This window comes from Bubalus kerabau, chromosome 14 (genome assembly GCF_029407905.1).
Source record: "Bubalus kerabau isolate K-KA32 ecotype Philippines breed swamp buffalo chromosome 14, PCC_UOA_SB_1v2, whole genome shotgun sequence".
Lineage (NCBI taxonomy): Eukaryota > Metazoa > Chordata > Mammalia > Artiodactyla > Bovidae > Bubalus > Bubalus kerabau.
The window spans coordinates 36,951,813-36,965,104 of NC_073637.1; the positions used below are offsets into that span (position 1 = coordinate 36,951,813).

General features: G+C 39.9%; 1 protein-coding gene across 15 annotated transcripts in view; it reads right to left on the reverse strand.

Annotated features, from left to right (window-relative positions):
* The window catches only part of EYA1 (EYA transcriptional coactivator and phosphatase 1), a 189,147-nt gene that overhangs the window by 19,045 nt on the left and 156,810 nt on the right, over positions 1-13,292 (reverse strand). The window lies entirely within an intron of this gene.

Consider the following 13,292-nt stretch of genomic DNA (forward strand, 5'->3'; position numbering starts at 1 on the left):
TTCTTTTACTGTTTTCAAAAAACTTTTTTTTTTTTTTACTGTTTTTCTGTTATTACATATTCATTTTAAATAGTGGATTTATGAGTTGATTATAAAATGATTGGAACAGACCTGATTTTAAAATCCCGCACCATGCATAAACTGTTTAGAATAGGGGGTGTAATTGTGGGTTAAAGCCCAGTTGGATGGGTTCACACTGATACACCTGTTCACATGTAAGCACTCCTACATCTTACTGCTGTGCCCTGGCCTCCGGCATCTTTGTGGGAAGAGCAACACTCAATAAACATTTGCTGAACAAATGAAGGCAAACTATAATTTGGAGACAGACATGGTCTCTAGTCCAGAAACAAGTAATACGCACTTGGCATGTTTTAATATTTTAGCCATGATTCTTCTCTTGGCAGTCAGCCTCCAAATACCAGAGTGGCCTTTCTGACACTTATTTCCATTAAAAGTTTTAGTGAAAAAAATCTTATGAGACATCGGCAGGCGTGTATCTTGTATTTTAAAAGGTTCTTTGGACTAAAGCTCTAGTCATCCTTCCCATAGAGTTCACCTCATAAAATCTATCCTATCCCTCTAGTGCTTGACATTCAATGTGTAACAAAGATGCCAGAGATAAAGCACCCTAGGAATAGAAGGTGGATTTTTATGTTGCCGGTTCCTTCTGCACAAATTCTTTCTCTCCATGGATTTGTGAGGAAGGGAGCAGGAGATAGAAGTGGAAAGAAACTCAAACCAGCTGTTGCTTAACAGAATTAAAATCCTGACCCCAACCTCTTCCTTCTAAAGCATCTATTTTCCAGGCAACCCTCTCCCAGCAAGCTGCAAGTTCCAAGGAGGAAAAGGCTTTGACCTTGTAACCCTTCCCTGCTCTCCTGAGGTCCATAACCCCAGATAAGAAAAAAAAAAAAAAAAAAAAAGGAATAAAAGTCTAGGAGGCCTCGCAGGCAGGACTGTGAATTTAACATTTTAAAAACAGGTCATTCCTGCAAAACACGATGGGAAATTTCTTTGAGTTATTATACATAATTCGGAGGGTGAAAGATGAATGATAGTTGTGTTTTTTCAACAACGTACTTATTCTGGGTTTAAAGAATTACTGAATCGTGACTTTCTACCATCTAGCCATTCATCTAGACAGAAATACAAAAATGCTGTTGGTACACGACTCTGCTAGGGTGTGTGGTTAGTTAAAACACAAACAAATTCGAAAAAGGGTACTCCCGCAAACAAACAGAACCCCCCAAAGCCTCAGTGCTGTTAATGCAGGATTTTTCTCTCTGGGGAGAAAGAACAGAGAGAGGGAGGAAGTTGAGGAATTGGAAGAGGAAAAGATGTGTGTAAAAGAATTGAATTTAAGAAATCAAAGCTGACCCAAAGTTACCCGGTTAATTCTAGGGGTGGGAAGAATGCTTTGGAAAAACAGGGTGTTAAGAGGCTTTTCTTAAGCTAATGCAGTTGTAAATCTCCATTACTAACAGAGCAGCCTTATCTTCTAATGACTGTTGGTGACTCTATCACGGCTATTGTCTGCCTGAATCCTGTATTTGTTTTCTCCTGCCAGCTTTCCTTAAGGCTTTTTGTTCCCAGGCTGGGCCCTCATTTGAAGTACTGTTCAGTATCTTGGTTTACTCTAATTAAGGGTCAACTGCTCCCAGCCTTTTTACCTGCAGAAAACCAAACTCACTTCACAATGATCTGATTAAAGCAAAGTTTGGTGTGACAGCAACCACAAAACCCTGCTGTTTAGCAGGAGAATTTCTTTTTAAACTTATTCTCTATTGGAGTATAATCGATTAACAATGTTTTGATAGTCTCAGGTGGACAGCAAGAGGAATCAGCCATACATATACCTTAGCCAGAGAATTTCTGTAGAATGATTTTAATCAAATGAGATAACTAATGAGAATGTACTCGGGGAACTCTACTCAGTGCTCTGTGGTGACCTAAATAGTAAGGAAATCCAAAAGCAGAGGAGATATACAAATTCCTGATTCACTTTGCTGTACAGCAGAAACTAATACAACACTGTAAAGCAACTATACTCCAACAAAAATTAATTTTAAAATAGATTAAAAAATCAAGAGCATTTTTAAAGGGCCTAGTTGGCGCTTTTAGAAATTAAAACACCATTAAAGTGTCTACGTAAAATATGTTTTTGGAATGAGCTCTCAGTTTACTTAACAATAGACAAGTAGTCTGTTGCACAAACTTGCAATTGATAACATGACTTGGCGGCTGAACAACAATACGAAAGATGATAAGTCACTATTATGAGTTTACAAATAATGGCATAAATGTCTTGGAAAATAAGCTGTGTATTTAAAAAAATTTTTTTTAATGAGAAACTATAATATTACTATTTTGATGCTTACCCATACAAAACTAATTCCTCAAAGAATGGAGACTATTAAGATACCGAAATATCATTTCATTTCTCAGCTGACCCCTGTAATGTGTGAACTTGTACTCAGTGTACTTACTGTTAAATTAGAAAACTGCAGTTCCCTGCATTCTGATATCCTGAAATTGTCTCCTCCATGGCGATAAGGCTTCCCTTCCTTCACCTTTCAGAAGCCATCCAGCTTTTTGCCTGTTTTCCTAAGAGCCTAATTTGAGGTTTCCATTTTTGCTTTCTGAATTTGGTTGCTTTTCATTCGCAAATCTATTCTGAACCCAGACAATTAGGTAATGAACAGAGGGACAGGAGAAGAAATGAAACCAATGAAACAGCAGCAGCAACCAAGTTTAAAGCCCCACTGCAAGAGTCTATAGACACAGAAGACGGTAATGGAAGCCTTCTATATTTTCAGGTGCCAAAGTCTATGCCTACAAACCCTAATTAGATGCTTAATATACAGAGTGCAGAATATACATAATTTCATGAGAAAATACATTTTTATTCCCAAAAGATTGAATGTGCTGAAAATGTAATTGAAATAAATTTCCAAAAAGTATGCAGTAAGATTTTAAGGAATTCAAGCCATTACCGAATCCAAGTCTTGGGGTAGCATCCACATAGGGGCCTCCCATGGCCAGTTCAACCAATTTAGTGTTAATTAATTAATTGGTCATGCATTATTCTGGCCTGCTCAGGCTTGAAGATACCTAAGGGACCCCAAACACACATGGGTGTCAGGCTTGTGGTCTCATGTAGGTGTGTGCAGTAATCATTTCCTTGTCTCCTGATAGACTTTGCATTCAACATGGATCCAAATTGGCTAATGGGTGCTTTGGGTTAAAAAGGTGATCATTTATTTATTATTGTGTCTGATTATTTATCAAGGAATACCTGTTCTGGGTATTGCTGTAGATGCTAATGACACACCACTTAACACAAAAAATCCTTCCCATCTTGGAACTAACATTCCAGTTGGGAGAGACAGCCAAACAAGAAAACATGCAACATGTACAATCTGTACAAGTGCTAAGGAGAAGCAATACGGCAGGCAAGGGGAATATGCAACGCTGTGGGAGTGTCTAGGGAAACAGCTTTGCAGGCCAAGGAGAGAGCAAGTGTAAACGCCCTGAGGCCGAAGGGGAAGAGTTGCATGGACCAGCAGGTGACAGGGACTGTCAATGCTGGTCCTCTACTTCTGAATGGCTGTAGTATGAGGGTGGGGAAGGTGACCTTTTGGAGGCCAGCCATCCTTCTCTCTAGAAAATACCCCACAGATGCAAAGGGACTCTGTGCAGTTAATCAACAGGTCTCAGAGGTAGGAAGGAAAGATCTTAAACAGTTTCTTTCAACCCCCAAACTACAGATATGAGAACTGATGTGGGCCTGGAAAGGGATCAAGAGATAAGCAGAGAACTATTTGTTGTTCACAGCTTTCCAAAGGGATGTCAAAATCAATGTTTTTGTATAAAGGTTTACATCATGTCATGTCAATACTACAGGAGTATATAATTAACATTTTTATTTAACCAGTTTTAACATATACCCACATCCCTCAAAGAGCTTCTAAGAGTCAAGCCAGTGCTAGGCAAAGTTGTGGTTTATCCTTACTAGGTAAATTTCATAATTATTACTGAATTAGACATTGCTAACATATTGGGCCCACTGTTCCCACACTGAGCTCAGTCCCTCCCTTTCCAAAAGTCCTAAAGCACCAGGAATACACCACCCACTGACACTGGATTACGAAGGTATCCTATCTTGACAGTCTATATCCCGTGAAGAATGGATTTTTCCTTCCCTTGAAGGGATGGCTAACAACTCCAAAAGAGCTGTTTTCTATATTTGTGTGGTGGTAAAGAACTCCACGGGTTTTGGAGGAGACATGAGAGGCGATTTTGTTCCCTGGGTTGGGAAGATTCCCTGGAGAAGGGCATGGCAACCCACTCCAGTATTCTTGCCTGGAGGATCCCATGGACAGAAGAGCCTGGCGGGCTAGTCCATAGGGTCACAAAGAGTCAGACATGACTGAAGTGACTTAGCACACCAGCAGAGGCAGGCCCATGGTTGCTCCTACTCACACAGACTCCTATTTCTTGTTGAGCTGAATTACTGATACTTACTTATGTTGAACACAAAATAGTATTTAATGTTACAGCCTATTTTACGGCTGCAAATAAATGAAGACTCAGAAAAGCTAAGTAACCTCAGTGCTGAGACACTATACAGGCCTTTGATCCCCAAGCACTATTTCTCCCGAGGATCCCTGGATTTTGCACAATTTAGACAACGGCCCACTCCACAACCTAGGCCCCTGGTGGCTTGTCAGTTGTTTAATGTTTATGGAATTCCTGCTCTAGGATGTATCCTCACCTCTGTCTGCCCCATGCCCACCTGGGGGTCCAGCATTTGTCACCACCGCCCCTCTTCTGGCCCAGAGCTCGGAGGTTCAAGTTCCATCCTGCAGTTAAAGCCCCACCCCTTCATCTCTCCACCTGGCCTCCAAATGATTGGCACTTCAGAGAGAAATTATCCCAGGAGGAAAGCCATCATGGAAACTCGGTCTTTACAAGGGTGGAGGGGACAGAGCACAAGGGTAGATGAGAGCATAGGTATTAGCATGACTTTGTCACATGTCCTACTAGAAGGCTCGAAGCCTAGAAACAAGGACTCGGTCACAGTCACAGTAGAGTTGAATGAGGGCAGGTGGCAACGACCAGGGAAGCATGATGCTGAGTCCACAGGCACTGGCCTGCAGGCTCTGTTGTACCTGAAATGGCTCCTATGAGCAAGCATCCTTCAGATAAACACCACAAACCCAACGCCCAAAGTTCAGCCTTGTCTGGCTTCCCTTTATGTTCCATGGCTTGTGCTTCTCACAAAGCAGTAAAATCAATAAAATCGGCAAGCTTCAGTGACTCTGGGCCCTCAGCTTACAGACATCTCAGCACTTGTGGGGCTGGATTATAAAATGCTGACATACATGGCTGGGGAAAACTGCCAACCCATGAAGCAGCTGAATACCAGGTCCAGTGTTGGGAGCAGGAAGAAAGCCACAGGGGGTCCTATCTCACGGCCACGCAGCAAAGGCATGGTCTCCCTCAGAACTCTGGTTGCACTGTTATTCTGCCTTTTTGGTTCTTTCTGTCATTATTCTTGGCACTGCAACTCAAGCTGACCTTTTTCCGATCCATCATCATCTCTGGCCTTCCAGGGCTGGGCCACAGACATGTTCTTTTGGACTGAGCTCCGGGAATAACTCAGATTTTGTACAGGGGCTCATATGCAAAATATTAAGTTATGGCAGAATTTTTCTGCAAATATTTATTCTGCTTTGATACCGTAGTGGTTGGACTTTTCCCTCAAGCCTCTCACTTGTGCCATAATTATGTAAAAACACACCATGTCATTCACATTCATTTAGGAAAATTAATGAAAAGAATTAAGACAGTTACAATGGGTCTTATTCTGTGTGCCAAACACAGTGACATCACAGTCAGGATGCTGAGGCGTTTACACCCCTGAACCTGACACTAGAAACATAAACTCCAAGTAAACCTGCAGGCTTTGCATAAACAGACTTGAAGACTTGGAGGCAGTCTGCACGTTATGAAAGGGAACAATATAAAAATGTTACAAACATGTCTTGGGAGAAGTTGAGTTATATAAGCCCTGATTCTGCTGACTGAAGCGATATTTGCTCCATTTTCCAAATTTACCATGAGAAAACGAACACCATACTGCCGACTAATTGTTTCAATACCTTCCTTTATGAAGTAAAAATGGAAAGAAAAAGCATCCCCAGAGAAGGAGCTATTTTCATTGTGTCCGTGCATCAGTGAGCCTACTGAGACTTGCTGGAGTTGGCCAGGGACACGGTGGCTGGGTTCTCTGTCCCCTTCTGTCATCAAGCAGTTACATCCACTGCTCTGACCTCTCCACCAAACAATAAGATAACTAGCTTGACACCTTAGACATCTGCAAGTTACCAGAACGTTTTCCTTTTATTCCTAAATATGAAAACTGTAATATATGGAGTACAGGAGTATTTCTAGTGCTTTTAGAGACAACTCACTCAAATGGGCTTCCCAGGTGGTGCTAGTGGTAAAGAACCTGCCTGCTAATGCAGGAGACATAAGAGATGTGGGTTCAATCCCTGGGTCGGGAAGATCCCCCAGAGGAGGAAATGGCAACCCACTCCAGCATTCTTGCCTGGAGAGTTCCATGGACAGAGGAGCCTGGTGGGCTCCATGGGGTCACAGTCCAGGGGGTCACACAGAGTCGGACACAACTGAAGCAACCACCACACACGGCACACACTCACATCAGTTGTCTGGAAGGCAAGTGATCAACAGTGCTTTGAAAAATTAAAAGAAAAAACAAAAGATTCTCCCCGTGGCTCTGCTCACACTACCCTCTTTCTAATCAAAAATCCAAATTGTACAGATGGCATTACAGGGTGACCAGTATTTGAGTGACAGGTTTTTAAGGGAGTGATTTCCATGCGGCTTTTGGAAATAACTCCCAACTGCCTAGAGAGCTGCATAATTTTGTTGAAAAAATAAGGTAAGATGGGTCAACCCTAGAGATTTTCTGTGACTTGGAAGTTCTATGGAGGGGGGAGGGGTGGTCCAGAAGCAAACTAACTGACGGCAAAGATGTGAAGAGTCCTGCTCCTAATTCACTGACAATTAGATTCAGCTCCTTGAGCTCTGTGCTAAAGAAATTCTGTCTGTACGGCGTAGCACAGGGAACTGTATTCAATATCTTGCAACAACCTATAATGGAAGAGAATCTGAAAAAAATATATGTATAACTGAATCACTTTGATGTACACCTGAAACTAACACAACACTATAAATCAATGATATACTTTGCTTAAAACAGGAAAGAAAGAAATTCTGTCCGCTAGTAAATTTGCAGAAACCTGGATTTTACTGGGATATTTTGCTCTGCATAAAAGAGGCTGTTCAATTAGCGCGCTGTGTATTTAGACTCACTAAACAGTAAGTCTAAGTCATGTGCTTGTAGTGTGCTTTCTAAAGCTGTGTCCAAACCTGCACTCCACTTTCAAATGGATGCAACGAAAAGTCACAGCACTGCTGTGTCCCCGTGCCTGTCACTGTGGACTGGTGGCATGCCTGTGGCACGGGCCACCTGGAAAGAAGGATGTGGGGTTTGCGGCTCTGTTCCTCTGGCTCTCAGCAGCAGGACCTGTCATGTCTGTCTGGGGTGCACCTTGTGACCTGAGGATCGCCCTGCTTTCCCACACGATGCTTCCTCGCAAAAGAAAAGGTTGCAGATTACCCATGGCTACGGCACAGGAGATGAAGAACAAAGGGAGTTTTTGAAATCTGCCTCATTCTGTTAGACAGTTTGGGGAACACAAGTTAAGGAATTAAAATACAGCTGGACAAATTTATCTTTACATTTCCACTTTAAAACTATCTACTCAGCACAGCATCAGTGCCAACACGTGTCAATAAGTCAATATTTAAATATCCAGTTCTGTTTTGATAGGAAGAGGATGACACAAATATAGAAGCCAATAGGGAAAAAAAAATAAAAACAATTTCAAATCTCAAACTAGGTAAGAGGAATTTTAACATCAATTTTTGAGATCTGTAATAAGATGCAACTTGTAGAGACCTATGCTGTTTTTAATTATTGTTTCTTACTTAGAGAAACAATATTTTAATGCATTTAAAGTTACAATATCCTGTAGGGATTATCTAAACAAAAGAGATATTTTTCTAAAATATCTCTAGTACCTGTATTTGAAACCCAAGACTTGAATTACAGCAGTTTCAGCAAAGGCAAGACATTAGCTATTTCAATCTCATTCTGTTTAGCTGAATATTCATAAAACATTTAGAGGATAAAATCTTTACTGAAAAGCATGTGAAGATGGCATGTTAAAGCAGAAGATAAAGTGCTTATGCTATGTTTTCATATATGTACAAAGTTATACTAAATATTTAAGATCACTAAATAAAAATTATAGGGCTATCAAGCTTATTAAAGAATTAAGGAGAAGATGCGAACATGTTTTCAAATTTGTAATATTTTCTTATAGTATTATTTCCTTTAAAAATGTGCTCATTAAAAGTGAGATGGCATGATAATACCACCACAGCACACTTCTCCAAGAATCTCAAAGGAATTGCATGAAGCTGGTTTCTTCTTAGCAAGTGGGACACTGTTAATAAATATGTCAGTTTCACTCTGCTTGGAGTTCCTTCTTTCTAACCATGAATACCTTCTTTACCACATGGTCATATTAAATATATTTGTCTTTATTCACACCCTCCACCTTACGGTGAGGAAAAGAAGGCTTACTAATCAAAGCCAGACAGAACTGAAAATAAGTTTTTAAAATGAAATGGGCTTATCTGAAATTATTCAACATTGTGTCTCTAAAAGTAATGGATTCATTTAATTGATAATTATGGCATGTTATTACATTTGATCAAATGATATCAACACATAATTTTCCTTTCTTTAAAAAAATACAGTAAATTTAAAAAATACAGTGAATGAAAAGCACCAAGTGAAAAGGTATATGGTGAATGCCTAATAATTTAAGGCTATAAGATCCATCTTTTATTGATTATGTTTTGTGCAATAGCACAAAATACATTTCAGTGCATTCTGTACCCTTACTGCATGATACTATACACAGAAAGCTTTGGCCCAAATGTAATAGCTTCATTTATAGTTCAGCTAACATAAGAAGATATGGCATTTTACAAATCTGCAGAGAAATCAGTGAAAATGTTCAGTTCAGTTCAGTCGCTCAGTTGTGTCCGACTCTTTGCGACCCCATGAATCGCAGCACGCCAGGCCTCCCTGTCCATCACCATTTCCTGGAGTTTGCCCACATGTTATGTTATATACCTTCAAATACAAAATAGGGTAGTGCATCAATGTTTCATAATATGTCAAACTGTATTACATAGTTTTTCATTAAAATATATTTTTAATTGTATCATGTAATTTAAAATCAAGTAGTAAGATAAAACAGTAAAGGCTGACAATGTACAAAATAATAATTCAGAGCCTTGAAAAAAAGAAAACTCAGCACATGTCTAATATAAATGTCATTCTTTTGACTGTCAGGACTACTCTTAAGAATAAGCCTTTGATTTACTGCTGAACTGATTTCTCAGTTTTCAATGGGTTTGCCCATCATTTTGCAAACATAATTTGTCATTGGCCACAGTGTTCTTTTAATTCCTGTTGCCTTTCTTTTAGATCTATTATTCCTGCTGAGAGTATCTACCAAAGAAGAATTTTTCATAGTGACACCAACTCTAGTCTTGCTGTGAATAATCACATTCTCATAAAAATCATTCTTTTTCTTGCAAACTTGCTGCCAGAAGCACGGAAACATACTCAAACCAGGAAACCTTTTATCCTTTCCTGCAATCACTTTCTTTTAACTGTCACTGCCATTTGAAGAAAATCAATCACATACTAATTCATTCACCAAGCATTTAACTAGAAGTTTTCATTTACATGGACTATTTCTGTTTTGATCATACATAAACCAATGAACTAAAGCTGTAATATTAAACAGGTCATATTTTAAGAGAGCTCTTTTTTTTTTTTTAAATCTCTGAAGCAATATTTCACTCTAAAATTCAGTGTTTGCAACAAACAGAAGTTCTGGTTTATTATCATTCCATGTCTATTGATTCATTTTCATTGACCTTCAAGCCATTTGTCTATAATCTTTAAAGGCATATCTCAATGCAACTGGTTTTTTTAAGTGACTCTTTTTTTGCAGGGGTGGGAAGTAAAATTTGAAAGTTTAAAAGAGACCAATTTGTCAATTTTAGTTAACATATACAGCGAGATGACTTTATACTGGTAAAAGAGACTCAATTTTGTATCAAAGAATGTGTAGCTCAGAATAACACCCTCAGTTCATAAGTGAATAAAAATCTTCCACACTGATTTCCTCTGCCATATATTTATTGCTGACTCCCGAGAGACAAGTTGGCAGAACCGGACGTAGGCACTTAAAAAAATAGGTTCCCCATGAGCTGAAGGAAGGTTCCATCATCACCTTCCCTCACTGTCAGCCCCTCATGTGGGGAGTGAGGACCTCTCAGGAGGCACTTTCTTACTCAAAAAGCTCTCTCTTCTAAGTATCAGGGGGTCTGAAATTCCACCCCTTGAAATCTTCCCTTTTCAATCTTCCTTTATAAGACAAAGACTTCCGGTAAGGGTAAATGACAAGCTCCATTACTTTTGTGTGAACTGTCTTATCTGGTACATTTCCTCCAGCATGGGGGTGCAGGGGGCTCTGGTGTGCCCCAAACCAATGCGTGTCAATAGCAGAGGGAAAAGGAGTTGGGGGCTAAAAACTAAGGAAAAATTTTGTTCATACTCACAGTCTCGCTTCCTATAAAACCACCCCCTTTTCCTATGATTAAACATTTCAAGCCACAAAGAATATCTTTTGGTTGTTTGTATATTATTCAGAAAAGTATTATATAGCATTAATATAGCATTAATATGGTCTATGTTATATATTACAGGACACACATTCTGTATTCTTTTTGTTATGTACTCAACTAACAATGACTGACCACCTATACCAGGCACTAAGCACACAAAAATAAATGAAATGCAGATATAGCCAGAATGGCTTCATAAACATGGGGAGGGCTGGAGAGAGAGGCTACAAGTGAGCGCTACTAGAATTTTCTCTCAGGGAAGGTACTAGAATTCTAACAAAGCTATGAGAATGGAACATGGGATTCACCATGCTTCTAGCCCTTTTCCTTTCAATCCAGCCTGTGCATCAAATCACCGTCAGATACAGTTCTCTCAGAATAGGTTTTGTCCACCCTCCTACCCCGAAATACAATTTCCACTCTGGAGGGTTAGCTTCTTGGCGGCAGGTAATACACTTCACTTCTGTTTCTGTATGTGCCTTTTAACCAGAAGGTGATCAATAGATGCTTGCATGTGTGCTGAGTGGCTTCAGTTGTGTCTGACTCTTTGTGACCCTATGGACTATAGCTCACCAGGCTCCTCTGTCCATGGGATCCTCCAGGCAACAATACTGGAGTGAGTTGCCATGCCCTCCTCCAGGAGATCTTCCCAACCCAGGGATTAAACGTGTGTCTCTGAAGTCTCCTGCATTGGCAGGTGCATTCTTTACCACCAGCGCCGCCTGGGAAGCCCTAATAGATGCTTAGGAAAAATTAAATTAGAAACACTAAATATATGCCAATGCAAATGAGCATTCAAGGGCTTTTCTACTGAGCCTTAACCTTGCCCATCCAATGCCATGTCTATCTCTTCTTCACAGCCCATCTGGAGGGGTCACATGCTCCTGGCAGGCCAGTCTCAGCCTGGTCTCCACGTCCCTCTTTCACTAGATAACGCTTGTGTCTATTGCTTGCTGGAATGCCTTGTCTCGCCTCTCTCACCTGTCAAGGCAAGGTTCCTTTTCTTTGTCAGCGCTGACGTATGCTCTGGAGCTCAGTGAATAACAGAAGCAACAATCATTAAGAGCTACTATGTGTCTGGCCCCTATACTGCAAGCCTATCCCTTCTCCTGGGGATCGTCCCAACTCAGGAATTGAACCAGGGTCTCTTGCATTCTTTACCAGCTGAGCTACCAGGGAAGCCCATGTTATTTCCAACCCTCCCTTAAACTCTACATTTGATGGATAAGGAAATGAAGGCTTACAGAGATCACTTCTGTGTATCCCAGCAGGTAGTAAATTCTTGGAAGGAAGAGAGAACTTTTTATGGGTCTTTTTCTCTCTTTTTTCTAAGTTGGACCTTATTTCTGCCTATTCCTTTTCTATGTGGACCAAGCACATGGGTGATACTTAAGGAAACCTTCCAGATTATCTGACAGAATTTAATACGAAAGAATGGGTCAACCCAACTGGAAATTAATTGCTAACATTTTTATGTTTTGTCATTGCAGTGTTAAAAAGTTAGTAGTTTTAGGAAAATACATTTATTATCTTGTTTGATTGCAAAATGATACATACTCACGTACACCATTCATGAAAAACAGAAAAATATATAAAGGAAATAAACTTCAATTCCATCCCTCAGAAGTAAGCACTGATAAATTCTTCCATCATTCTTCCTGGTCCTACTCACTTACTCACTCACTCAGCCTTCCTCATGTTTTTCATAGAGCTTAAATTTTGATAGGTGATATATAACCTCCCCCCCCTCAAAAAAAAGTGCTTCCCAGGTGGTGCTAGGGGTAAAAAATCCACCTGCCAATGCAGGAGATCCAATAGACAGACGTTTGATCCCTGGGTCAGGAAGATCCCCTGGAATACGAAATGGTAACTTTCCACTATTCTTGTCTGGAAAATTCCATGGACAGAGGAGCCTGGCGGGCTACAGTCCATGGAGTCACAAAGAGTTAGACAAGACTAAAAGACTGGAGCACAGAGCACATACCAAAAAAGCAGGTAAAACCAGGTACCTGTTTTGTAGCTACTTTCTCTTCCACTCAGCAATATGGAATAAATATCATTTTCTATCAGTTAATCATCTATATTATCTTTTAAATTGCTGAATACTATTCCACAATTATACATGTCTCATATTTCTCTTAACCAAGCAATGGCTGAGAGTTCTTCACACTGTTTTAAAATGCTGATAGCATTTTTTTAAACTGTTAATAAGTAGGGCAATGGCTGTCAATCTTCCTTACAATTCTATTTTAAGCATCTAAAAGAATAATTTATTATTAAAGATAATTAATATTTAAGCATCTTTGTGCACAAAACAGTAATCACTTGATAAATGTTTAAGTGAATGACCAGGTTGATGAACAAACTTAGATTCGTGACATTCGGTTATCTCCTTAGGCTATATTATACTTTCCTTATTTGAC